Source organism: Talpa occidentalis, unplaced genomic scaffold, assembly GCF_014898055.3.
Source record: "Talpa occidentalis isolate TD23 unplaced genomic scaffold, MPIMG_talOcc4v2.1 talOcc4.5, whole genome shotgun sequence".
NCBI classification, from domain to species: domain Eukaryota; kingdom Metazoa; phylum Chordata; class Mammalia; order Eulipotyphla; family Talpidae; genus Talpa; species Talpa occidentalis.
The window spans coordinates 55,828,161-55,854,884 of record NW_023604861.1 but is presented as its reverse complement, the minus strand read 5'-3'; the positions used below and the strand labels follow the sequence as shown (position 1 = coordinate 55,854,884).

General features: G+C 38.7%; 1 protein-coding gene and 1 pseudogene across 3 annotated transcripts in view; one reads left to right on the top strand and one right to left on the bottom strand.

Moving 5' to 3' along the window:
- The window catches only part of LHFPL6 (LHFPL tetraspan subfamily member 6), a 231,476-nt gene that overhangs the window by 64,294 nt on the left and 140,458 nt on the right, over positions 1-26,724 (top strand). The gene's annotated exons all lie outside the window — the stretch shown is intronic.
- LOC119258533 (40S ribosomal protein S24-like) lies at positions 15,373-15,882 on the bottom strand (annotated as a pseudogene).

Sequence of the window (26,724 nt, the reverse complement as noted above, 5' to 3'; positions counted from 1 at the left end):
GAGCAAGTAGCCAAGTAGTAAGGTCAAGAAGTTAAGTAGTAAGAACCTTAAAGGGGGTGTAGAATGCTGAGAAGATATTGCCTGTACATGTGGAATAGACTTATGCAGGCCTTGTGTGTGAACGGTAAGGTGTCTACCTGACGTGAAGCAGGGTATGTGAAGGGGATGTGCAGTATAGGATAATGTTGGAGAGTTTGGTTGTGGGCTGATATTGGGCCTTTTGTCATGTGAAGGAGCTTGGACTTGTCTATGCTGCTGACTGTGTACTAGTTAGGAGCTTGGACTTTGGAGCCATGGGTTTGGATTCTGCTGCTACTTACTCACTGTGTAGTCTTAAGTAATTGGTGAAAAGTTTCTGTGTTTCAGTTTGCCTGTATCTGTAAGATGAAATTAAAATGTCAACTGGTATTTAAGGTTTCTGTGAGGATCAGCTGAGTTAATATTTGTGAAGCACTAACACAATGCCTGCCCAATGGTAGTTGTTAAGTGCTTATTAAAGGGAAGATAGATTTGTGTCTTTGGAGGAGAAGAGTGCATGACAAAAGCTGGAAGACAAATGCTTGTTCTGGTGGCAGTGAGAACGGTAGGCTGGTGAGTGGTGGTGTGTGTCCTGGTGGTTGCGATGAGATGAAAGTTGCAGTGAAAGCAGTGAGAGTCAATGGAATAGACCAGAAAAGATGAGGGAGACTCTGAAAGAGAGCCCTTGAGAGGGCCAGTTCATTCAATAGTCCATGATATTTCTCTCTGCTAATTAGTCTGTCCTTGTTGCTTGGTCAGAATTAAATCTTAGCGTATAAGCTTCCTTTTTGTTCCCTTCTAGCTTCTGAGCAAAGAAGTTCTCAGCAAAGCAAGTCAACAGTCAGCTGCCCTGCAGTGAGCACAAAAGATTAGTGGATATTTGGAGAGATGATGACTGCTCATCACTCTATTTTACATTTGTAATTTAATATATTTTACGCTTGTAATTTGAGGAAAGCATTGAGTTCACTGCTGTTCATGGAGATGTGATGAATAAACAATAGACACAAAGAGAACCCCCCACATACTAGTTTATCAGCACCCCCTGTTGCTATGCAAAATCCTGTGCTCTACTGACCAATTGATTTGAACCTGATATTCAAATCAGAAATTCCTCATAGATAGTAAATGAAATGTGATTCTCATTTTTTTTAACCTCTAAACTTTTCATCTCATGAAAACACATCCAGCAAGTAAAAGGTTAAAGTTAAGGTTTAACAGTTAAAGCTGGCTATATGGAATATTTGGTGTTTCAGGATGCTCCAACGTTCTACTTTCTAAGATTCAATTCAAGATGAAAGAATCACATAGACAGTGTAACATGCAGGCCTGGTTAGTGAGATAGTTTAAAAATAGGGAGTCGTTACCTCAAAGTTGGAAGAAGTATTGATTGAAGCTGTGGCAGGGCCTTTTTTTCTGTGTCTGATTTATCTAAATGATCTGCCAGAAAGGCTGCTGGCATCTTCTGCTGTGTAGTCACCTATGGAGGTAAGACAGTTGTTAAAAAGAAAGGAGTAGAATTGGTTGCCTAGACACAGTCTAGGATTCTGTGGAATTAGATCATGAGCCTGTGTTTTCAGATCCTGTCTGGGTCTCAGTATCTCTAGTTGCCCTTTTCTACAGCTAGCACCTCCCTGGATCACCCTCCCCCATGCAGGCCTTTCCTGGCCCTGCAGTCACCCTCAACCCAAGTTGCTCAGTGAAATCACCTCGAACACTAAAAATGCTGATGCCCAGACCCCACTCCGGAGGATCTGATGTGATTACATTGGTAGGGGTCCAATTATAGGTGATTCTAATGGGCACTCAGAGCTGAGAATCTCTTTTCTAGTCCAGCCACACCAGGTAAGAGGAGATTGAGGTGAATACTCGCTCAGCATTGCCATGCATGTTACTGTCTGGCCTTGATGCTTTGAAGCTGATACATCTACCAGCCTCAAAAGCCCATCTCCCCTTTGCCCTAGCTGTAGTATCAGCAGTCTGGTTTTCTTGTTTTGTGGCTGAGTTCACAATTTGCTAATATGCCCAGTTCCTCACGGTGTCTGGAATACCTAGAACTTTTTACTTTTTTATTTTTTGCTCTTGAGGAATTGGAGCCTTGCTGGGTGATTTGTTACTAGAATTCCTTGGCACTAAGTGGTTGTCCAAATAGCAATATCTTGAATGTGCCCTTCAGTGTTATCCCTTCTGAGACACATTCTTGCTCCTGAAGGGTGTCCCTGATAGGGGGACTGGTAACCACCAGGCAGCATTATCTCAGGGTAGCCTTCTACTTGGCTGCCTTGACCTGATGCAACTGAGGCTGGATATTGTTCTGTTTTCTTCAGTTTATTCTAGTCGAGAAGCTGGGTCTAGTTTTTCATTCCCCTCCCTTTAAATCTACCTGTTCTGTGGTAACGTAAATCATTAAATTTTACACAGCATCAAAACGATGAAAGGTATTGATGCAAATGAATCCATCTTGAAGACTGGGCTGCTAGCTGGTGTGGGCTAGACAGGGTGGATCTGAAATTCAGGGGATTCTGATACATCCCTTTCTCCACTGAGATCACTAATTTACAAGGGTGGGAAGCTTTTCTAGTATGGCCCACTCCTATAAATTCCTTCATATGCTGAGTCTCATGGTTAGTGCGTGAGCTAGGGTACCATAAGTCTAAAACCTTGGAGGTTAGTGATGTGCTTTGGATAGAATTAACTTTATAGTAGTTTTTTGCTTGATTAATAATACCCAGAGTATTTCATATATTGTTTATTCTAGAAAAATATAGGCACTAAAATTTATACTCACTCCTTTACTGATATAGAAAGACAAAATAGGACTCATCTAAAGTCACAGGAATGGACCGCCCTGGTGGCGCAAGTAGTTACGTGTCAGCACTATGAAGCTATCCAAGCTACCGCAGCATGAGTTCAGTCTCCGGTCAGGGAGCTAACCCACATGGCCAGCAGATCTCTGCTGTCTCACCCACTACCCCACTCAGCAGTGTATTTAAGTAGATCTGCCTGTTCTGCTCCCCACTCTGTCTCTGGTGAACCCTTTCATCCCCCGCACCTCTGGCCTAGACCCCACTTCTTGTATGCATGAATAAATGTTTAAAAATAAATAAATAAAGTCACAGGAATAGTAAGGATGCATTAGTGCTTCCATTCTCAGCTTTGATGACATATTTCTCATATATCATGCTTGGCTTCATGATTCTAACTGATGTAAATGCTTGATAAAATTATCTATTAGAGTTGATTAAGTAAAGATTTTGTTTATTGTTAAAGGCATGGAATGGGGAAGTCCTTCTGGTCTAATACATCTGATGTCAGTTGCAGATGGAAGAGGAGCTGTAGAAGGACACAAACTCATGTTTGACAATTCATTTAATATTCAGAGTGTTCTGGGGCTTTGATGCTGACCTAATCAATGATTTGAGGAAAAACTCCCTTGGGTCCATTGAAAAGAGCATATGTTCACAAGCCAAACCTATGACAAATAAATTACTGACTCTTTAGAAGTAGGTTTGTTGTAGAATTTCTATGGTCAGTAAGCTCCTCAAGTATAATTTGAATTGGAATCACAAAATTTATAATTTGATGTATGTGACATTTCCTTAAACAAGTTTGTTATCTGTGGTTTTGAAGTAACATAAGGGAAAGACTTATTCTAATGACAACATTTTCATTTGGGTAGAATGTTGCTGATCTGCCAAGAAAGACTTGGTTGATTTAAAGTAAGCAGTTTTATGAGTGGGTTGCTTTTTGTTATTGTGTGGCTTTGATAAACAGAACCTAGCTCTGTTGTGGTATTCCAGAAATGTTACTGAATAGTTTTGAGAATCATTTGTCTGTCACTTGTCCCTTTCTGACCTAAAGTCTCAATTTATAGTAATTTGGCAAATCTTTTGACAGGCAGGTTGAAGCGAAAAAGCCAGTTGAATGAACTTGTGGAAATCATCACCTGGGAAAGGCAGGAGACTTTGGATTCATTGAAAGCTGATACAGGGGAGGGCAATCTGACTTCCTTTGCTTTATTTTAAAAATTAAATGGTCTTCAGGTATATGTGTGTGTGTGATTGCTTCTTTTACTTTTCAATAAGGAAGTGCTTCTGAGAAGCCTAGCTTTGTAGGTACTAGTGGATAACTCTAACTTACATTTTTGAGCTCTTACAGGGTTAACTATTTTGACCTTAATTCTTATCTCTAAAGAATATAAGAATGTTATAAGGAAAAAATATATAGCAAATGCACTTTTTGCTTGTTCCCCTAGCATTCTTAGTTATGTTTTTTGGCAAACAAGTTAACATTGCTAGTATAGAGAAGTAAATCTTTAAAATTCACCATGGTTCAGTTGTGTCATGATCAATGTAATAAAAAGACTGCAGGCACCTAGTGAAAGTTTGTGCTCAGGGTGGAAATCCAGTGTGAACTCTATGCCCAGTTTTCTCTTTACAGTCTCTATTTACACAAATTGATAATAATCTTAGCTCTGCAATGCTCTTAGCATGTATGGACATAGTTTTAGTATCGTGTTAAATTTTATTAGCTTGGATAGCACGAAGCAAGATTAATAGACATAATAATGAATTATGGGGGTTTAAAATATCTACATATTTTAAATAGTTTCTCACATACTTGGGTGCTGATTTGCCAAGCAGCTACTTAGCCTCCTTGCCTGGTTTATTAGTTTATTTTCACTTTGAAATCAAAAAAGCTTTGGTACTGATGGTTTGCCAGTTCTGTGGGTGTTCCATCATGAAGTAGAGGCTACTCATCCTTGTCCATCCTCAGGAAGCTTCTGCAGGCACACCTGTCTGAGCCTCATCTCTGGAGATTCTGATGCATTAAGTCACAGGTAACACCTTGGCATCTGCATTTTTGAACATGATTCCAGGTGATACTAATGTATCCCAAAGCTGAAAAACACACTTATTTGTAGAAGGACTCAAACACCAAAGAGGATTCTCCTTTAGAGACTTTTTCAACCCTGAAATTCTTTCTAGACTAATCCAGTGTGAGTTATCAGAAAGCCTTAGAAAGAATCAAACAACTTATGAAAATAATTAGCAAACAGAAAAATGTGCAATATAATAGAATCCTTTATCATTCAGAAGGATTTGTTAGAGGACTTTTTCATATAGAAATCTTCTCTTGTACATTCAAAACATAACTACTGGGAACAGTAGCTAGATTGTCGCAGATCTTTTGTCTTTTGCCAGAAAAGATATTTGGAACCTGAAATATTGGCTCTTCAGCAGACTAACTTTTAATTTTTGAATGGTTAATATTAATAGGGAAGTTCCAATATAGTTAAATTCAACAAACATATAATACACCTTTCAACAGCTAATAATGCTTTTTATTTAAGTCCTTTAATTTCTGTTTTCTGCTTTCTTTTCTTATCACCACTAGCATGTTGGTGTGGCTAGAAAGGTGATGCTGTTACTTCATGAAGTGAAGTCACGGAAGACTTTGAATCTTAGTGCCCTGTGGCATTTATTTTGAAAGTAGGCAAAACCACTGGAGCAGAGGAATAAAATGATTAGATTTCCACTTTAGAAAGATCCCCCAGAATGAATGGTATGGTGGATGAAGTAGACAAAAAGGAGAATGCCATGGAGGGTGAAACCCAGTTAGATTATTTCAGCAGTTTGAGCTAGCGATGAAGACACAGGGCTACCTAAATCTGGGGTAGGTGGGTTGGAGTAAGTGGGGATGTAGATACAGGCCCACATCACTTATCTTTCAATCCAGACCATTGTGAGCATGAAAGACAGCACTATTAGTAATTACTCCAAAACAGCAGGCATCAACTAGAACTGTCCCAAACAGACAGGATATTTAGTGGTGCTAGGTGTGGGGAGATTGGAGACAACTTTTAGGGATTTTCAAGAAGTTGCAAGAAGTTGTACATAAACTTGGTCTGGAATGTGTCTGAACTGGAGACATGTATTTACAGTCCTTATCAGTATAGATGGTAGTGATAAAGGGTGATGACTGCATTGCTGGAGTTTTTTTCCAGATTTTGAAGGGAGCCCAGGATCCTGTATCTGTTTGTAAAATCAGAGCAAAAGGGCATTTTTAATTTTTTTTTTTACATTTGGTCCTCTTGAAAATCTCAAATGCTAGGAACATGATCAAATAGGGTGGTTCCCTCTGTACCTTGACTGTTCACTGACGTAACAAGTGGTATCATCATTTATCCTCTTTGTATTTTATTATTTTTTTCCTTTCCAATCAGCAAATTGCATTTTTAAATAGTCTTGGGAACTTGGGAACTAATTATGTCATTTAGAAGTGTAAAAGTTCTCATTACCCCCCTACAGTTTACAGTATTTGTCTTTGGAACCCTTAGAAAACTTGCCAAGACTTTCCTTTTAACCCTGTGGTGGGGTTTCTTTAAAGCAATTTCTAGGGAAAGGTATTATTTTTAGATCACAGAGAGGGATCATATAAAATATATATATATATATATATATATACACACACACACACACATATATATTAATTTTAGTCCCCTTCTTTCCTTAAAAATACATTGCACACTATATTTTCATTATGAAAGATTTAAATTACTATCATGTAGTGTGCTGTACATTAATAGGATGCTCTGCAGTCTGATTTAAGAGACTTAGTGTACTATGTTGGACAGCTGAAGTGATGCAGCTCTCTCCTGGGCTGGCACTTTTGATGTTTGCTTTGTGTTTTGACTATTGTCTTTGGGATTGTAAATTGAGTCTGGAAATCTCATCAGCATAAATTAATTTCATTGTCTAATTTTCATCAAGGTTTTTGTTATATTCAATTTTATGTTCAACTAATTGAGGCTTACAGAGGTCAAGTGTCTTGGCCAAGGTCACCTAGCCTGTCAATGTCTTAGCTCAGATGAGTTTTCTTATAATCCCCATTGATTCCTGCATTATATATTCAGCCTGTTCATTAACATCCAAGTCAGCCTTATTGCTCTCCTTATGAACTGGCTGTGTTTAAGGGCCCTTAACACCAGAGGGACTTTATGGGAAGTCTGTGTGTTCATGAGTTATCTTTTATCTGAAAATGAGAAACATATAGAGATCAATTATGATAATCTCCTGCATGTTAGATGTGGAACCCCAGAGATTTGTTACCTCATGCCAACAAAATCAAGCTGTGGGCTCTCCAGCTCACTACTAGGTTGCCTGTGTGGGGTGGAATGATAAGTCATATGCTGTCTGGTATTTGAAGTTGGCATAGCAGAAAGCAGAATGGCCTGCAAATAAATTACTTCATTTCAGGGGCACAAAGCCTTTGCCAGGATAGAAATGTTTTGCATTCATTTCCTAGAGGCTGCTGGAAGTGTGGCATAGCTGTTAGATTTTTGTTGCTGCTGCTGAAGGGCTTTGTCTGCCCAGATACTAAATGTGAAGCTTGCAGGAATTCGGCTAGGAGACTATTCCAGAAGGATTAAACAATAGGAGCCAGCAATTAGCCTCCACAGTCGTGAGCTTTCTAGGATATGCCAGAATGCAAAGCGCTTTGAAAAATCCCTTGGTTGAATTTCAATGTAAGCATCTTAATTGAGTAGCATGAGTAGAGAGAAGGGTATACTGTAATTATATATAACTCTTGAGGTATGAGTTCATCTCAAACTATACTCAAGTTACAGCCTTTTCTCTTTTGAAACTGAATTCTTGTGACAAATTTTTCTTGTGAAAACAAATTTTTTTTTATGATTTGGTGTCCTCTCGCAGTTAATTATACTTTTTATTTAAGCATTTCCTTCAATTTGTGACTCTCCCTTCCTGCCCTCATCATCACTCACGTGTCTATGGCTAGGAAGACAGTGTTGATGTTAATATAGGGGTAATCAGTGAGCCAGTTAATCACCCACCTCAGCACAGATAGCTCTGCAGCTTTGCTGTTGGGCAGAGATAAATTAGAAAGGGAGAATGATAATTTAAAGCAAGGCCTTAAAATGATTATCAAACAAAGGCAAGCATTTAGGAAGCTGTTAAGCCAAAAGGAATTCCCAGGAAGGACAAGGTGACAACCTTTATCTTGCAGTAAGGCCAAATGGTAAAAATAAAGTGTCAACCTGGGCACATTTTATGTCAATTCAAGTGACTGAAGACCAATTTGACACAGCATGTGTTTGGATCACATGCTGTAAAATGCATGAACTTGTTTCCTGATGCTGATTTATAGCTTCGTGTGCTTTAAGCCTTATGTTGCTTCCTGAAAATCCCTTGATCCTTGATGGAAAAATGGGCAAAGTTGCTGCAGGAGTTTTAAGGTGCTTTACTTCTTGAAAGCGCAGGGCTCATCCCTGGGTTGGATGGCTTTGTAAGTGGAACTAATAGATAGGAAGAGTATTTTGACAGAAAAACTATAAAGTGTAAAATGGACTAAGATTTTTTTGCCAGATGAAGTGGTCAGAGGTGTTAGGGGTGTGACCACTTCATTTAAAGGGAATTTGGTCTCATGAGGATCAGATAAATGAAGTTCAACAGCAGCAGCTCAGGTGGTCCTACAAGGATTGCCTGGGACTGATCTCTTGCTGAAAATGCCCAGAAAATTCACATCTCACACATCCTTGAGCTGTTTCTAATATGTAGCACTATATGGGCATAGAAATTTCTATGTTTTAACATGTCACTATTTTTCTTTTTGTTTTGTGGTAGCCGGGATTAAAACTTTTACATCAGTCACTTGTGTCTTGGGCTAGCATCTTCAGCTTTGGGGATATTAAATTCTTTTTTTCTGTAAGTCTAGAAACACATTTATATTTGGTTTCCATTTCCCTGCTCCAGGCCTTGCTGCTCAGCTGAGTTGACTGAAGGCGTTGCATTTCTCTTGCTCCCATCATTGGTTATCATAATGAGCTATTCAGGTGGGTTTTATAGCTCTCATTTCTTTGGTAAATTTTGTTTTCACATGTAGCAGGGTGTCCCTGCTTAGAAGACTGTGGCCCCATCTGTAGCTGGAGCAAAACTACAACCTGCTTTTCAAAGCAGGTACAAAGGTGGTGCAGGGAACCAGGGTGGCAGCTAGATCACTTTTTCTTTCCCAGTGTAAACAGTGAGCGTCTGGACCGATTGGACTTCAAGAGAACATTCTCCCAGTCATGTGCTGCTGAGCCCCAAGTACAGAGAGAGGGTGAGGCTTTTGTGCTGTTTTTTTTTTAAGAGAGTCCCTTGCCCTTACAACTATTTTGCTTGTGACTCCACCCCTGCCTTTAGTCCATATTTTAGTCTACTCATAACAAGGCAAGCAGGAAAATGCTGAAGCTTGAGAAGTGGAACTTGAGAATTCACCACTACAATCATTCAGTTAACAGGTCAGGAAAGTGAAACAGTAACTTTAGTTTGACCACATTAAAAAATCAAAGCCTAAAACTAGACCTGTCTCCTAACTTCCCCAAACATTCTCCACCAATCACTCAACTTCTCATCAAGAGGAGTGTAACCACTGAGAGTGGGGATTGCAAAGATTAATTGTTTAATTAGAGTTGTAAGTTTTAGGTTGGAAAGATGGGCTCAGGATGGCCTCATCAGTCTTTTTTTTTTTTTTAAAGATTTATTTATTTATGCATACAAGAACTGGAGTACAGGCCAAAGCTGTATGTGTGTGTGTGTGTGTGTGTGTGTGTGTGTGTGTGTGTGTGTGTGTGTTGGGGCGTAGGTGAGAGGAGTCACCAGAGATAGACTGGGAAACAGAACAGGAGGATTAACTGAAATTCACTGCTGAGGGGAGCAGCGGGTGAGTCAGGAGAGGTCAGCCACACCATGTGGGTAACTCCCTAAGTGGGGATCGAACTTGTGCTGCAGTGGCTGCTGAAAGCTTCACAGGTTGTGTCTTAACCCTTTGCACCACCAGGGAGGCCCTCATTGGTCTTTTTGACGGATTCTCAGAGATGGAAAGGGGTGCATTTCAAGAGTATTCCATATGGATCTAAGTACCATTCTCTGTAACACTTTGGAGAAATCCCTTATTTTCTTACATCCATTATTATCAGTAGTTAGATGACTGTTCCTGGACAAGTCATTGATATTTTCATTTACCTCCATTTTCTCATGTATAAAATCAGAATACTCACCACCACCAGGGGTGTTATGAACACATCCATTCTGTTCTCATGGGTTGATCATTCTGAGATTGAACTGAATTAGTGGATCTGAAAGTGTGGTTCTCACATCAGCATCAAGGTCACCAGCATCAATGTCACTTGGAAACTTGTTAAAAATGCTTATCTTTGGATCTCATCATGACCTGCTATGGCATAAACTCTGTGGTACAGTCTAGCAGTTTGTGCTGGAAGGAGCCATTCAGTTGACTAATGCACCAAAAAGTTTGATAATCACTAATCTAAACAATTTTTTCTCACCTTCCTCTAGCATAGTTAATAGTCATGGAACTGATGAGTAAGCTAACAGGAAAATTTTGTGTGAGTGTAGACTGTATGTTGTAATAATAATCACAGATAACTATCACTCAAATCTCAGGAATGAAAAGCAAATGTTCTATAACTTTATTCTTTGACTTTATTACTAGCTGTGTTGTGAGATGGAGTGGACATCACGATCTGTACTCAGACAGACTCTGCAAAGCAGAGTCACACCTAACATGTCTCTATTATTTTCCAAGCATCTATCATGGTCTCTGAAACATACTTGGGACTTAATATTTTTGAAGAATATTATAGCAATATAGCACATAAGGAAACATAAAATTGGACAGGGGACAGTCTAATGTCCAGGTTTGATACTCCTTAGCTAGGCAAACTTGACTTGTGTTGCTTAGTCTTTGGGCTTGAAGGTCCGTCCCCATCTTAGTAATGATACCAATGAGCTGCAGTTGCTGTTGGAGGACTCTCTCCTAACACTGACTAGTCATTGACAGAGGGTGCCAGGGCAAGGTGAGTATAGATAAAATCTGAAGCTCCATTAAAACTTACTTTAATTAGGGCCTCCCTGATGGCCTAGGGGTTAAGTCTCAGCACTACCACAGCAAAGGCCCACTGCAAAGGTGCCTTGAGTTTGATTCCCAGCCAGGGAGCTAACCCACAGCAGCAGACCTCTCCTTTCTCACCCATTGCTTCTTTCAACAGTGTATTTCAGTAAATCCAACTGTTCTACTCCCCACTGTGTCTCTGGTGAATCCTCTCACCCCCTGCACCTCTGGCCTAAACCCCAGTTCTTCTATGCCAAAATAATTAAAATCTTAAAACAACAACAACAACAAAGACTTAGTTTAATCAGCCCTTTTCTGTGAGGTTTCCCACGTCTCTATCAGTCCATCAAGATCTTTCTTTTCTAAAACATTGATTGTATTTCTCTCTCTGCTTCCCCATCACTGCCAGATTTTGTTATGATTTCTTTGCTCTTACTTGGAAAAAATGGAATATATTCATATGGAACTAAATTCCATATATTATTTATTTCACAAGATACTAATATAGTAGGAAGTTACATAACACATACTCAATAAATACTTCCTGAGTATAGTTGGATAAAAATGCTATATGAACTAATGGAGATATATATATATATATATATATCTCATATACTATATATATATATATATATTATATAGGCCAGGTTCATAACTGTCTGGGTTTTAGATCTTGACTTAAAAGATGTATGACCTTGGACAATGTAATTTATTCTCATGCTTCAATTTCCTGTCTGTAAAGTGGAAACAACACCTGCTTTATGAAGAATAAATATATTATCATGTAATATATTATCATGTAAAAGTTGTTTTATAGTGTCTGGTACATAATAGGCCACCAAAGACAGTAGTTTACTTTTCTTATTTTCACATAAACTAGCTAAGTATCTCACAGAACAGATATACTTATTTTTCACTTTCATAACTTTCTATATTTGTGGAGTTTTAGCTTTTAAGATTTTTAAAGTATATTTTGACAGATTCAAATAAAGGCCACTGGAAGATAGAGAATTTAAATATAACTTGGAAACAAAGTTGAGTGGAGAAGATGATACAAACTTAGGAGTATAAGATATGGGGGCCTGGAGAACCTTGATGGTTAAGGTAATAGCTTTAGATCAGAATTGCATGGGTGCCCTGGGAAGAGCCCTTCCCTTTATTTCCAACTGTAGGTTATTATTATTATTATTATTATTATTATATCTAAAATGATTAAACCTAACCTAGGACAAATATTCTCACAGTCAATATTCCCAGTTAGTAAATATTTAAGCTTATCACTATTATTCTAAAAAATGCCCTTTGAGTTTTTTTTTTTAAAGGATTATTCTTTTTTTAAAAAAAAATATTTATTTATTATTTATTTATACAAGCACTGGGTACAGTCAGAAGCACGGGAGGGTGAGAGAATTCACCAGAGCCAGAGCGGGGAACAGAACAGGCAGACTGACGAAGTACACTGCTGAGGGGAGCAGCGGGCGTGGCAGGAGAGGTCTGCCATGCCATGTGGGACCCTCACCACCCCCGCCACCCTCGCCACCCTCGTCACCCTCGCCACCCTCGCCACCCTCGCCGGTGGCTGGGGATCAAACCGGTGCTGCAGAGGCTGTGGGCAGCTTTGCAGCCCAGTGCTCAACCGCTGCGCCACCGGGGAGGCCCTATGCCCTTTGAGTTTCTAATGGAACAGAAATGGGGGTCACAGTAAGGGTGTTTCTTCTTTCCCAACACTTAGAACATCTTGGTCATGAATCTGATAAATAATGCCTCTCTAATGACTAATAGCAGAGAAACAAAAAGCCAAACAATGTAGCACATGACTGGGTGGGTCTTTCCACCCTCTCCATACTATCAGTCAATCCCTCCCAGGGGAAGGGATGGGCCTTGGAACAAAACTGGCAGTGAAAGGGCCGGCCTGCTGGGAAAACTGGGTCGCTACATGCAAAAGAATGAAGCTTGACCACTTCCTCACACCATACACAAAAATCAACTCAAAATGGATTAAAGAACTAGACATAAGACCTGAAACCATAAAATACATAGAAGGAAATATAGGCGAAACACTACGTGATTTGCATATCAAAGACATCTTTACAGACACATCACCCAAAGCAGTGATAGTGAAGGCAAAGATCAACAGCTGGGACTACATCAAATTAAAGAGCTTCTGCACAGCAAAAGAGACAATAACAAAAACAAAGAGAAACCCCACCAACTGGGAGAACATTTTTGCACACAACACTAATGATAAAGGACTGATCACAAAAATCTGCAAAGAGCTGACGAGACTCAACAACAACAAAGAAAATAATCCAGTCAAAAAATGGGCAGAAGAGCTAAAAAGAAACTTCTCTGAAGAGGAAATGCGAATGGCCAACAGGCATATGAAAAAATGTTCAACATCACTTGCAATCAGGGAAATGCAAATCAAAACTACCATGAGATACCATCTTACACCAGTGAGAATGGCACATATTAAAAAAACTAGCAACAACAAGTGTTGGCGAGGTTGTGGAGAAAAAGGAACTCTTCTGCACTGTTGGTGGGAGTGCAAACTGGTCCAACCACTATGGAGAGCTGTGTGGAGATTTCTGGACCTACTAAACATAGAGCTTCCACAGGATCCAGCAATTCCACTCCTAGGTATTTACCCAAAGGACACAGAAACATCAATTCCAAAGAGCACCTGCACCCCTATGTTTATAGCAGCACTGTTTACAATAGCTAAGCTTTGGAAACAGCCCAAATGCCCAAAAATAGATGACTGGATCAAGAAGATGTGGTACATATATACCATGGAATATTACTCAGCATTCAAAAAAGATAAACACGTGTAATTTGCAGCAACATGGATGGCGCTGGAAGGGATCATGCTCAGTGAATAAGCCAAAAAGAAAAAGAAAAATACCGGATGGTCTCACTTATAGCAGGAATCTAGAAAACTTAAATAAGGGACCAGGAAAATGAGTAACTATAAGAAAGTGACAATCAAAATCAACAAAAACTATGAACCAGAGACACTTTTTGGGGGTTGGGGGGGGGGGGAGGGATTGGGGTCAGAATGGGGGGATTGCAATTGTATGGGGAATATAAAAATAAAATTTATTAATTAAAAAAAAAAAAAAAAGAAAGGGCCGGCCTGGATTCTTATCTTCTAAACACCCCAGGTATGGTCAAACTATCCTGTTTTTAAAGATTATTTTATTTATTTATGCATACAAGAGCTGGGGTGTAGGCCAGAAGTGCGGGGAGAGGGGGTGAGAGGATTCACCAGAGACAGAGTGGGGAGCAGAACAGGCAAATCTACTGAAAATACCCTGTTGAGGGGAGCAGTGGGCGAGTCAGGAGAGGTCTATTGTGCCATGTGGGTTAGCTCCCTGGCTGGGGATTGAACTTGCACTGCAGAGGCTATGGATAGCTTCATAGTGCTGAGACTTAACCCCTTGTGCCACCAGGGAGGCCCTTATCCTATTTTTAGAATTGAAGAGCAGTCTGAAGATTTGAAAAATTTTCAAAACAATTCCATAAATACAATTAAAAAAAATTAAGTAAATCTAAGAAACAGAATTGGTGCCTTGTAGCTTATGACAGGGAAATTATATTTTACTACTTATATGTTTTACAAATGATGAAAGGAAGGAATGAAAGGTATTACTTGATGTTTGGTGAAGTAAACCGATGCCACCTAAACAAAGTTGTAGAATTAGACTGAAATACGGGAAGACATGAAGATAAAGCACGAAGCATAAAGGAACAAGTAAGAATGGGGAAATTGTTGAAATCATAGGTAAATATTCTAAACTTGATTATGATCTTCATTTTTATAAAGGCGTCAAATAAAGAAGCAGTTCACTCACTCATGGAATCAGAAACTAGGATGTGTTACAGGTGGTCTCGGGAGAGTTGTGGGAACCACTTGTCAGAGAGAGGAAACTTTCTGAGAACTGCAGGTGCTCCAGAACACACTGGGAAGTAGTGGGTTAATGGCAGCATATTCAGGGGTGCAGGAGAGACCCCATGTCACTTTTATATCAAGCATCATTTCTCAAGGACATCTTGCACCTGCTTTTGTTCCATAAAGCAGATACCTAATAGCAGGTAAAATCTTACAATGACACACCAGAAAAATAGAAAGCAAATAAATTTTCAGTGTAACTCTTGACCCAGAGAAAACTAGACTTCAAATCGGTGATTGGTTTCAAAATATTATTAAAATTCAGAGAAAATTTTATTTTTTATTGTCTTTCTAACCTTTCCCCTTTCTTTAACACTTTAGGTTTTTCACAAGAAGCAAATAATATGGCTTGAAGTTATTCATTTTCCATAAAGCACAATTTTTGTAAATGTTTGTAAAGTCAAGATATTTGTTCTAGAGTGTTTACTTCCCCATCTTTAGGCTCAACCCTTTGTTTAGTTTTCTTATGCATTTGTCAGGGATGGTGATTACATTTTCTTTCGGTTTTTGAACCAGTTTATTTTTTGGACATATAAATATTTTATTAATCCTCTCATGAAAAATCTACATAAAGTCACTGTAGAAATTTTATTTCTTTTTGCAGCACCAACATTGGCTGTTGCAACCCCCTTGACTTCTTTCATTCTGTTCTTGCATTCCTTTCGCTGCTTTCTTGAGGTCATTTTCTTCTCGCACAGGCCATGTCTTGCAAACATACATTTAGGTTCATTTTTCTTTGCATCATCCAAGGAATTATAAATCATGCCAAAGTCAGTGGACTTGTCACCTCCAAAATGAATTCTATATCCAAATATGAAGATGACCATCAAGGATAGTCTTGTACATTTTAGCTAGTTTTCCCCAAATTTCTGTCTTTGGTACTGTTCCCTTCCCAAGGTAAGGGACGCTAATGACCATTTGTTTCCGCTGAAGCAGTCAATTGGTCGTGAACTTCCTGGTCTGGGTGATCACTGTCTCCACCATGATGGTGATGAATCTTCAGGCAACCAGGGAGGAAAAAGCTTTAACCAGTTTCTGTCATTTGACAGAGGTTTGGAACAGAGTGCCATGATTGATCATTAATGCCTGTGGGAGGGAGGAAGTATGTTAAGTATATTTTTCATGCCTTTCAGTTCACTCTTATTGATAACTTTTAAATAAAAGAATGACTGTATTGTAATGCTACATTTTAGGAAATAAAATTGATAAAATATTAAGGATTGACAAATTGGGAAAAGGATACAGATCTGTTCATTATACTAATTCATGACTGTCTGTATATTTAAAATACTTCTGATATTTTAAAATAATATTTTAAAATAAGAATCAAGGATACCAGTTCTAGAAAATTATTTTCAAGTTTAAATTGTGTATTTCAGTCTTTCTTTTCAAAATTTGTTTTGTTTTATTTAACTTTTTCTCCCAGGAAGCAAAGTTATCCATTTCTATAAAGAATATTTACTATCAACCATTTCCTATGACTCTTATCTTCCTCTGCATTCTTTTTTCTTCTTCCAGAAAGATGCATGATGATCTCTTGTTTAATATAAAGTTTGGCAAAGAATTTGTTACAGATCAGTGATTTCAGACCTAGTCAAAAATACAGTTTCCCAGGCACCTACCATTCCCACCTACCACTGCTAAAAGTAAAACCCTGCTGTAGGAGGAGAAACAGTAGGTTCTGAATTTTCAGTTTCTGGTGACCTGTCCCTGGAATGGGACAAAGCAGCACCTACCCCACTTTTCACAGGGACAAAAGTAGCTCTTTAGTGTTATAAAAAAGGGTTTTATAAATGGGGGATCAAAGATAAAGCAAACTTGAGAACCGTTACTTGTAAACCAGTATTGTTCAGAATATATAATTTGACAGACTGAACTCTGCTTTAATGAGCAATGTTATCTTATTTTTTAAATCTCCAGTGAGATGCCTCCATTATATAGGAATTCAGAGCAATACATATTTACTGTTATCCTTCATTGTTACCATCTGCAGAGTATCAGTAACCACCAACTGATGGACTATAGAGTGGGATTTATCCTTTTGTCAGTGTTTTTTTGAAAATAGTGTTTCTCTTAGAGCCTATTCTGCTTCTTATAACTAGTCAGCTGTTACTTTAGTATTGTCTAGTTTATGCTGTTTACCATCTTTATTTTCAAATCCCTTCTCAATTAACCACCATAGTATTCCTAAAGGAAATATTTTTATAATATTTGAATAGAAAAGGGGACAGTGGTTTGGTGAAGGATAGATTTGAACTTTCCATGGTGAATTTAATGTAATGTACACACATGTTTATTCTCAAAGATGAACCCTTGACATTTACATAGACTGCAGTGTTACTTTAATAAAGATAATTAGGGGCCTCCCTGGTGGCTCACGGGGTTAAGACACAGCACTATGAAGCAGTCCACAGCCACTGCAGCATGAGTTCGATCCCCGGCCAGGGAGGTGACCCACATGGCCCAGCAGACCTCTCCTGTCTGCCCTTAGCAGTGTATTTCAGTACGTCCTGTTCTGCTCCCCACTCTGTCTCTCATGAGTCCTCCCAGCCACCGCCACATCTCTGGCCTGCACCCCAGCTCTTGTATACATGTATAAATAAATCTTTAAAAAAACAAAGATAATTTAAAATAGCTCAAAAAGGAAGCTTAAAATAGTCACACATAAAAAATGTTTTAAGTAATTAAATATTAACTAGTGAAATAAGAAAATATACATATGCAAAAAAGAATTTCGGCCCATACCTCACACCATATTCACATTTAACCCCAAACATACTGTATTCCTAATGTGAAAACTGAAACTATAAAATGCTGTAGGAGAAAACATAGGAAGAAATATTTGTGACCTTGCTTCAGGCTAAAGTTTCATAATACAGCTTCAAAAGTATGATCCATAAAAGAAAAATAATAAAAAAGTATGATTTTTTCAAAATTAAGAACATCTGTTCTTTGGAAAGGGAGAGGTTCCATGGTGTGATGGTAAGCACACTGTACTCTGGAAAATAAAAATCACAAATGACATAGCTAATAGAGGACTTTTATCCAAAATATGCATTAAAAAACACTCTAGGCTCAGATATAAGAAAACAAATAATGACATTTAAAATGGGAAAAATGAGCAGAGAAGGTGTATAGATGGCAAGTGAGCACATGGAAAGAGGTTCAGTTTTATTTGTCACTGGACAGATGCACAATGAGGTATCATTCAATACCTGTTAGAATGACGAGTTTAGAAGACTAACCATCCTGAAGCGTTAAGGATGTGGATGACCTGGAACTTTCACACACTGCTCGTGGCAATGTAAAATGATACAACCAGCTTGGAGAACAACTTGGCAGCTTCTTTAGAAAGTCAAACATATATATAGGCCATATTGGCCAGTCTTTCTACTCTGGGGTGTTTACCAAGGAGAAATGAATATGTATTCACGCAAAGACTTGTTTGGGAATGTTCATAGCTGCTGCATTTGTAATACTTCCAAACTGGAAACATTCCAAATGTTTATTAGTAGGTGAATGGGTTAATGTGGTATATCCATACACTGGAATATTATTTAGCAATAAAAAGGAATGAGCAGGATTCATCATGTGAGAACATGATGAATTTTAAAATAATTATGGTGAATGAAAGAAATTAGGCAAAAGTAAGAGTACGTACTGTGTGATTCCATTTATATAAAAATCTCAAAAATTCAAGCTAGGGCCTCCCCTGGTGGCACAGCGGTTGAGCGCTGGGCTGCAAGGCTGCCCGCAGCCTCTGCAGCACCAGCTCATTCCCCAGCCGCCGGCGAGGATCCCACAAAAAAAAAAAAAAAAAAAAAAAAATTCGAGCTAATCTCCAGTGAGAGAAAGCAGATTAGTAGTTGTCTGGATGATAGAGAATGGAATGGGGGGAATTCCAAAGAACCATAAGGAAATCTGCTGGGACAATGGATGTTTATTATCTTCATTATGGTGATGTTTTCACTGTTATATGCACAATAAAGTTGTATATAATTGTACATTAAGTTCAGTTTATGTAGGTCAATGATACCTCAGTAAAACTGTTTAAAAGAAAAAGTGAAAGGAAAAGGGAATGAAATGAAGATATGGAAAAGAAAAGGAGGGAATAAATTGGAAAAAAGAAAGAAAAAGGGACAAAAGGAGGGAGACAGGAAGGGAAGAGAAAAAAGGCCTGGATTTAAAGTAAGAAGCCTGAATTCAGATCTTGGATCACCTTGCCAGGTACCTTTGGAAAATTCTGTTCTGTGGACCTCAGTTTTCTTTCTAATAGAGTGAGGTTGACGAAACCTGTAGCAAACGTAACCTGTAGCAACTTGGAGTATTTTCTACTCACTTTGGGTAAAATATCTGGAGTTCTTTGGGTTGGGGAAAATGTGAAAGTGGCTTCGAAAAGAGAAAGGCAGGGGTGTTCATCCTTTGCTGTGAGATGGAAAATAAAACCTCATTGCACACAAAATAATACTACACTACCTCCTGTTTGGGGTCTACAAGCCCCAGCATGCAATTCTTCGATTTAATGTGGGCCACAGAGCACTGCCTGTAAGGACGTGCAGTTTCTGTGGGTTGCCCCCAGTAGAGAGGAATTGAAGCAGAAACCAGCAATAAATCCTTAATGCATTGCACACATTATGCATCATGGTATTTTTAAACAAAAGGCATAGCATGCATTTTCCCTGTAAGCTAGAGTACATTTATGCATATCAAAATGTGGCCAGCTACTGCTTGGAATACACATCAACATTTTTAAACATAAAAAAAAATCTATGAAGAAGTTGTTTCTTTAAAAATATGCATATACTTTCCCCCCAAATTGCAGTTTCTCTTACCATTAAGCATCAACTCCTTGGATAACCCAGAGTGTGGAAGTAGATGCAAAGCAGTAAGGCATTTAAAATCTAAATCAGACTTTAATAAGGGAATGTCATGTTTCATTTAAAAGCTTCTCTTCACCTCCTTTTCTTAGACTGTCAAGTGAAAGAAAAGCCAGCTTTATAATTACATGGCTGCCTCAGCTTTAAATTATATGTGAGATCTCACATTATTTTCCACACCTTACTCCCTCTGTCTCTCAATCCCTATCCCACCTCCTTCCTTTTCTGCCACCTACCAGCCCTCCCCACCCTGACTTTCTTCCATAGACTTCCTCCTTCTTAAGTAGCTGGCAGAATGATAGAGCTCTGTTGATTAAGCTACTGAACAGTGGTGATCCTTATTAATTTAGAGGTGACAAGCAAAAAAATTGATACGATACGATAACATACGATACAATACAATAAAAATTATGAGTGTGAAATGTTTCGCACTGTGGATCATCATCCTAGCCTGGCTGGGTAGAAAATTAGGTAATCTTCCTAGTGCTCAACCGAGCATGACATTAGGTGGAATTTAACTTTGACAGATGTTTATCCTCTTCCATTTGGTGCCCCTGCTGCTGTTCTCTCACCCCTGGCTTGCTTTCTTAGTGGGTCATTGTATTCATTGAACATTAGGATCCTCACCCTAGTTAAAAACCTGGCACAGGTATTAACAGCAGTAACAACAGGTATTCTATCATGGCTATTTTATGGTAGCCTCTTCCCTCCTACCCCCATCATTATGATTATCTGCACTGTTGGTCACAGAATAAGTATAATAAGCCTATGAAGCCAGTGCTCACTATTGGAAACCATCATCTTGTTCCCCAGAAAGTTGTATTTTTTTAAGGAAGATCATGTGCAAGATTATGGTATAGCAAGAAGCTATGCTATTTTAATTGTTTCCTGAAGTAATTCCACTCAGGGTGATTTTGTCTGTAAAGAGAGATGGTTCTTGCTGAGTCACCTGCATGACAAGGTCGTCAGCTTTGAATGTCACCTTGATCTCAGTCTGTTGGGAGAGGATAGAGGGAAAGATGTGTCACAGGGCCCTTACAATGACTGGTGAGAACTAAGAAGTAGTGGCTAATTCCTCTGTGATTGTGAGATGATGTCTCATTGCATAGATGGGAATATTAACTATATTATAGACAAAATATTGGAGTCTGCATGAAAGTAAATATTGCCATTTCCTCTAGCACTGGAAACCTGTAGAGAGAGTGAACTGAATGTAGAGTCTCAGACTTTTAAAGGAAACAAGGGAGTCAGATGTGGGCTACCTGACACATAAATCCCTCCAGGACCCTTTAGTCTTTGTTTGAATATACTTGGTGAGGGAGAGCTTTCTACCACAATGTTAGTGGGTAATTCTATTGGCCAAAATCAACATTTTGGCTATCTCAGAATTTGAACCAATTGATCAAACTCTGTATCCTGGAGCCTCTGAGAATTAAATTGAATAAGTCTACCTGAGGGTCCTCAAGTTTTTGGGACAGTGCTCATATTTCCACTAAATCTTTCATATACCAAGTAAAAAAACCTTATTTTCTTTAGTAGTTTCTCACTACATCTCCCCTGGGTTCTTGCACAATTCCATACACATAGTGAAAATAGCAGTGATTCCTAGGATGTTTCAGTGTTGATAGCATCTATACATGGTGAATTTAAACCATGAACTTAACCTCATATTTCCTCCTGGATTGCATGACTGAGCCTCTCTGGGTGGACGGTCCTTCGTCTTTCTTTCTTTTTTTTTTTTTAAAGATTTATTTATTTATTTATACAAGCACTGGGTACAGTCAGAAGCACAGGAGGGTGAGAGGATTCACCAGAGCCAGAGCGGGGAACAGAACAGGCAGACTGACAAAGTACACTGCTGAGGGGAGTAGCGGGCACGGCAGGAGAGGTCTGTTGCACCATGTGGGACCCTCGCTGGTGGCTGGGGATCGAACCTGCACTGCAGAGGCTGCGGGCAGCTTCGCAACCCAGCGCTCAACCGCTGCGCCACCAGAGGAGGCCCTCGTCTTTCTTTTTTTTTAAAATATTTTTATTTTATTTTATTTTTTTATTTTAATATTTATCCTTTTTTACATTTTTTAGACAATATTTGCTTCCCCCCACCTCCTCAGATTGAGTTCCCATAGAAGGTCCTTCCTCTTTTTATACCAGCTCCCAGAGAATAATTTTTAGGAGTAAAAGGCATGTTTGTGTAAACCAATATAAAATGAAATGCCTAAGGAGAAACCTGAACTTTCAGGAATATGTAAGTTCTTTTATTCTCATAGTTGGTAAGAGCAACTAGAAATCTTAATTGATTTAAATTAATTTGAATCAATTTATATTAACCAGTTTATTTCTGTTGATTTAGGCAGGGCACACATATCTAATATGAAATTGTGTATTTTTCTCTTAGCATACAGTCAGAAATATGACACAGGTTAGAGAGATAAAATGATAGACTTATTCCTGAGTCTATTTTAAATATTAGAATTAGGAATGTGGTCATTGTGGATTGAATTGTGTCCTCCCCACCACATTCTTATGTCAAAGCCTTAACCCCCAGAACCTCAGCTTATGACCAGCATTGGAGATAGGGTCCTTGAAGGGGTAAATTAAAAGGCTCATTACAGTGAACCTTATTCTAAGATGACCAGTGCCCTTTTTAAACAATTTTTTGAAAAAGATTGTTTATTTATTTTTGCATAAAATAATTGGGGTACAGGTCAGAGTTGTGAGGATTCACCAGAGACAGAGTGGGGAACAGAACAGATAGATCTACTGAAATACACTGCTGAGAGGAGCAGTGGGTGAGACAGGAGAGGTCTGCTGCACCATATGTGGGTTAGCGCCCTGGCTGGGGATTGAACTCAGGCTACTGTGGTGATAGCACTGAGACTTAACCCCTCGGCCACCAGGGATGCCCTGATCAGTGTCCTTTAAAGAGGAGGAGATTAGGATGCAGGCACCTGCAGAGGGAAGACCATGTGAACACCCAGGAAGGAGACAGCCATCTACAGGTGGAGAGGCCTGAAGAAACCAAACCTGCTGACACCTTGAGCTCACACTTCGCGCTTCCAGGACTGTGAACAAATGATTTTCTTTTGTTTAAGTAACCCAGTCCTTTGTTATGGCAGCTCTAGTAAACTGATACAGTAGGAAAATGCTTACAATGTGAATTCTGAAACATGAACCAAACTAAGATTGAAGAAAATTTAAGAAATCAAAAGATCTAACTACAAATATTTGGTCATTAGGAATAATATTTGATCTACTAAGCTTGTTCATCCAAACTTCTTCATCTGAAATAAAATCAGTTCTTTTCATTTAACACTTGTGAAAAGAAAATTCACAAAACATGGTGATTATATGCGTTGAAACATTCTCTCCCGTAACTAAGTTAATATGATTTGAAACATGTTCTTGTTCCTCCTGATGAGTCACTGATGCATTGCTCACTGTACTCATGTTTTCATTACAGCTTTGTTATGTACCCTCAAAAGCTAAATTAACATAATTTTGCTAAAGAAATTGTATACTCAAACCTCTAATTTTATCATCTTTCTTTTCTGTGCATGGCTTCTTGTCATGTACAGCTCTTATAGCTTTTTCAAGGACCTTGCCAGAAAGCTTTTGTTGGACTGTTCAAAAGTATGAGAAATTGGTTTGATGACCTAATGGGCACCCAGAAACTTACTGGCAAACAGGGGAAAGAATTTCAGTTATGTCACTATTTTTCAAACTGTTGGGTGATTAAGTAATGAGATGTAGCCAACATTAAAATAATCAATTAAAAATTGATTTAGATGGATACTATCAGAGTATATTGACAAAGTATTATATGAAACTTTGTTTTAATTATATTCATAAACTTGAAAAATACTTATTGATCACCTACTACCTACCAGGTACTGTTTTAGATGCTTGGGAAGTATCAGACAAAGTGCCCTGACCTCTAGGCACTTACTCTGTAGCAGGAGAAGATAACTAATAAATTATAAGCATGATAATAAATTGTATAGTATTTTTGGTATGGTATGTTAGTAAGTATGTACATATCTTAGTGTTTATATATATAAACACATATATGTTTATATGTATATATATATATATATATAAATAAATAATATACCCTAGTGTATGGTAAAAGAAAAAAATTGACAAAAGTGATTATAGTTGCAGGAATAGATGGATGGTTGCAATGTGAAATAGGATAATCAGGACTATTGCTATTTGAGAAGAGACTTATAGGTGAGGGAGTTGGCCATGGGGGTATCTGGGGCAGGGTATAGGCAAAGGAAACTGCAAGTAACAGGGCAGGAAGGTATGTTAAGAGATGTGTGTTTTTGGAATAGTGAGTCCGGAGAGGATTTAATCACAGAAGATGATATCAAGAGGTAAGAGTGGCCCACATGTGTGAGCCATTATAAGAATTCTGAGTCTTATTCCGAATCAAATTGGGAACCACTCAGGATTCTGGGCAGAGGACTCACACATATGCATCATAATGGGAATGAGTTTATTACTTTGGGTCTCTAAAGAAAAGACTGGAAGAGACTGACATGTCCTGTAAAATCTTGCATAGTCACTAATCTTGCACAAAATCTGTAAACCTTGCATAAAATGGAATTTCTGTTTTCAGTACATTGGGAGTAAATGAAAAGTTCTCTAGATGGTCTCTTAAAATTTGCAACTGATTATCAAGCCTCAATGAAAATAAGAATCTCTTGAATATTCCAGTGACACTTTTTCCCATCCCCATCCAGATCTAGACTACAGTGAGTATTTTAAGCCACTCTGGGGATTCTGCAATGATCAGGATTATTTGCAAATCACTGACTCTTTGAAAGGTCCGAGTTCAGTTTCTGCCACTTCCTAGCCCTGAGGCATCCATCAAGTGACTTCACCTGGAGACACAGTACCTACCTGGCAGCAATGCTTTGAGGTGTGCATGAGCCATCTCCAGTGCACAGTAAACACTCAGGAAGTGGGAACTGGATAAGTCCTGTGAGTTTTCTCAAGCACAGCACTTCAGAATGGGTATAACTAGTAAAGAATTCATGAGGGAGTGATTCACAGGAAGACAAGTTCTGCCTGTGAACAGTTAGTGGCACTGAAGGCCTGCAGGGCTGCTTGCTAACTGTTCTCAGAGAGTCATATGGGCCTGGTGAAATCTGTGTGCCCAGGTCCCCTTTGATCTGGCTAATTATAGTAAAGCATGAAAAAAATGTTAATTGCTTGACTTTTGGCTCCGATTTTCCTTAGCATCATGTTTTCCCTAGCCTGGCTCACTCTCGGCCAGCACCTTGTCAGGCCTTTAAGCACATGGTTGATGCCTCTTCAGCAAGTGCAAGCCCACACAGAGGGCAAGGTTCTGGCCTGAGCTGATCTGGGGTAAATGGAAGAGAGTGGGACACAGTGAATCTTGCTCTCTTCTTGTTTTGTGATGTGCCACAAATAACCATCCTTCATAGTGGTAAGGGACTTGAGCATGCCATGGATAGTCTGTGGGAAGTCCCAATATATTCTGTAGGCAAACTGTTCACTTGACAGGATGAGAAGAAATGGCACTATTTTAGGCTCAGTGTCCAATTTGTTTTATACACAGATTTTCTAACAATTGAATTTTAACTGAATCAGGCTCAAGGAAAAATACATTCTTGGATGTAAGAAAAATATTCTGGGATGTTCAAGGAAAGATAATTTTAAAGATAGATACAATTTATATTTTACATATTATACTTCCATATAAATTCTAAGTATAGAACAGAATAGTAGAATAAGATATGAAAAAGGATAAGACTAGAAAGAAGCTGGTATTATAATGAAAGGTATTTTTACAAAAGAGATATTGTGGCTGAATTAAAAGAATCCTGGATTGGGATTCTGAAGACCATCAACTTCCTGTTGCATAGAGCAATCATAATAACACAAGTAACTACAATTTGAATTTATTGAACACTTACTCTGTGCCCCTCATTGAGATACACTTCCTTTTAACACTTGTCTGTGAAGTAAATCGTACATGCTAATGCTGCTTCATGTACACATTAGGAAATAGAAGCTTCACAAGAATGAGGAATTTGCGCCAACAAGGTCACCCAGCAGCAGGGCAGGTCTGGAAGGTAATCTATTCTGTGTGGCTACACAGTTCATACTCAAAGCCTTGCACTCAAGTGCCTCAGATTCTAACTTTTCATGGTCATAGAGAGTCAGAGATGGAGCTCTGCACCTGACTCTTGAACACTATGCTCTTCTCAAAAATAGGCTAGAAGGAAGAGGGTCAGATCTCCAGGACAGTGGCCCCCAAAATGTGGCCTTTAAAGCAGAGTTTCAGCATCACCTGGGAACGCATCACAGTACACTTCCCTCATTATCACAATCTCCCTCAGACCTGGAGAAACAAGGTCTGGGGATACAACCCAGCGGTCTGTGTTTTCTTCAACTTTCCAAGTGATCCCCATGGTAGCTCAAGTTTGGGAAACAGTGCTCTTGGCAAGGCAATCCAAATTTCTTCAAGTTGAGTCTAAAAATGCATATTTAATGTTACACCAAATATTGATTTTGGTTTGAGTCACCATATTTAATTTGCGTCAAAATTTCAGACGATATTTAACAAGGTATAGAGTTTTTATCTAACAAAAGGAGCAAATTTTAACAATTTGAAAATACTCATTTTATATTTCATGGTTCCTTAGAAATATATATTTAACGGAGGAAACAATATCTTCTTTCATCTATCATCAGGTGTAGGCTAATGGAGCACAGGATATGAATAAGTGCTGATTGGAGGTAGAAGGAAGCATTCAGATACGTTTTTTTAAAGCGCAATGTTGAAGGATGCATGGGACTTGTATTTGGAAAGGGCGGTGACAAAATGTTTTGAGGCAGCACTAAGCCAGGACCTGGAGGATCAAAACAAAAAGAAACTGGTATTTCTGAAGGGAAAGAGAGAGGATTTTGGAAGGGAAGATTGATCAGGTT